The sequence below is a fragment of the Palaemon carinicauda genome, chromosome 8 (assembly GCF_036898095.1).
Source record: "Palaemon carinicauda isolate YSFRI2023 chromosome 8, ASM3689809v2, whole genome shotgun sequence".
NCBI lineage: Eukaryota > Metazoa > Arthropoda > Malacostraca > Decapoda > Palaemonidae > Palaemon > Palaemon carinicauda.
In genome coordinates this window covers 89,922,714-89,924,273 of record NC_090732.1, presented here as the reverse complement: position 1 = coordinate 89,924,273, position 1,560 = coordinate 89,922,714, and positions in this window count along the sequence as shown.

Here is a 1,560-nt window from a genome sequence, read left to right as displayed (position 1 = left end):
TTTAGTTATATTTTCATTCAGTTCGTACAAGTAAATTTACGTTATTTTAAAGAATTAAATTTTAATTTCACATACTTTTGTTACGAAGCCTTATGTAACTTGTTAGAAGGTATGCTGTATGACAAACGCTAGAGATTGCATCATGTTTCCACGGGATTGGAGTTAGCTGAGAGATTTGCATCGCAAGCGATAGTACCCTACTCCTATTATGCCAAGTTGGCAACCATGATGCCGCTAGACCATGCTCCCACGCTTCCAGAAACCCGAACTGGATGATTCTGGAGTGAATTAAGTTAATATACAAGGACCTAGTAATGCATAGGAGACAGAGAGATCCAGCCTAACATCCCACAAGATTTGTGCTTCCACCAGCCTCTGTCCAGCAAGTGATTCCTGAACATATTCGAACGTATTTCGGATAGAGAGGTGAAGAAACTTGATAGAGCCGCTTCGTTGAGTGAAGTTTATAATATAATCAGTCATAAATCCTCCTCATGTATGAAGTTCCAACCGACGTTCCGACCAAGTGTCACCCGCTTCGTGTCTCCTCTCCAGCGTGCATAGTGTTTTTCTCTCAAACATGAATAGTGATTCCTCTCCAACGTATACTGTGTATAATGTTGTTATAATGTTGGTGATATTATTGTGTTTGAATTAAAAAAGAAGTAAGTTAATGTAAGCAAATATTACTACAAAAATCAATTGGTTTTTGTGATTGGCCCTGTGAGATTTGGTTGAAAGTGAGGTGTATTTATTTTTGCTTAACCGTTCGGTAACCTTGTTTGAGCCAAAGGACATCAAAATAACAGTTAAGTGTAAATTTGATTAATTTTCTATAGTGTTAAAGTGTTGACATTTTTCATCAATTGTCATAATGAAATTTTTTCATAAATCAGTTTCTAGCGAAGCAAGTGATTGTATATTTGTTTTATTAGTGTATTTTTTTGTGTTAGTCAAAGGTTTAGTCCAGATTTAATATTTTGAGGGATTTGTTTTGGTGTTAATTTTTTAATTTATTGTTTTTTTTATAGAATATATTTATTTTTGTAGTGTATATTATTTCGATCATCTATAATTTCAGAGCTTTGCTTGTATCCCCTGACTAAGAACCGAAGTTAGAGGTTGATTTAAAAATAGTTCCTGTTAAAAGTAATCACAAGTTTTGTTTTGAGTGTAAAGTAAAGAGACCTTTAGATAATCAATACTCATATATATTATTATCTGGGAGTTGCATATTATTCTCAGAGTTTGAAGGTTTTCTATTGTGTATTAAATTATGTAATATAAAGCAGGTAAGATAGGGAGCTAGGGAATTTACGCAATTCGCTAGTCGTAATATATGCATTTTTGTGCTCAGACCTTGGGATCGAGTGAGTCTGTTTTAAATATTGGTGATAACAGGGCCATGTTTCGATTAAAGATTTAAACAGTTTAGTGTTAATAGCATTCTGTTTATTGATAAAGTATATTTTTGGGGGAGGTATAATTTTGTAAAGTGCAAAATGACACAATTAAAAGTAAAGGAGTTTTTGGAAAACCCAATAGTTCAGGAATTGTCGG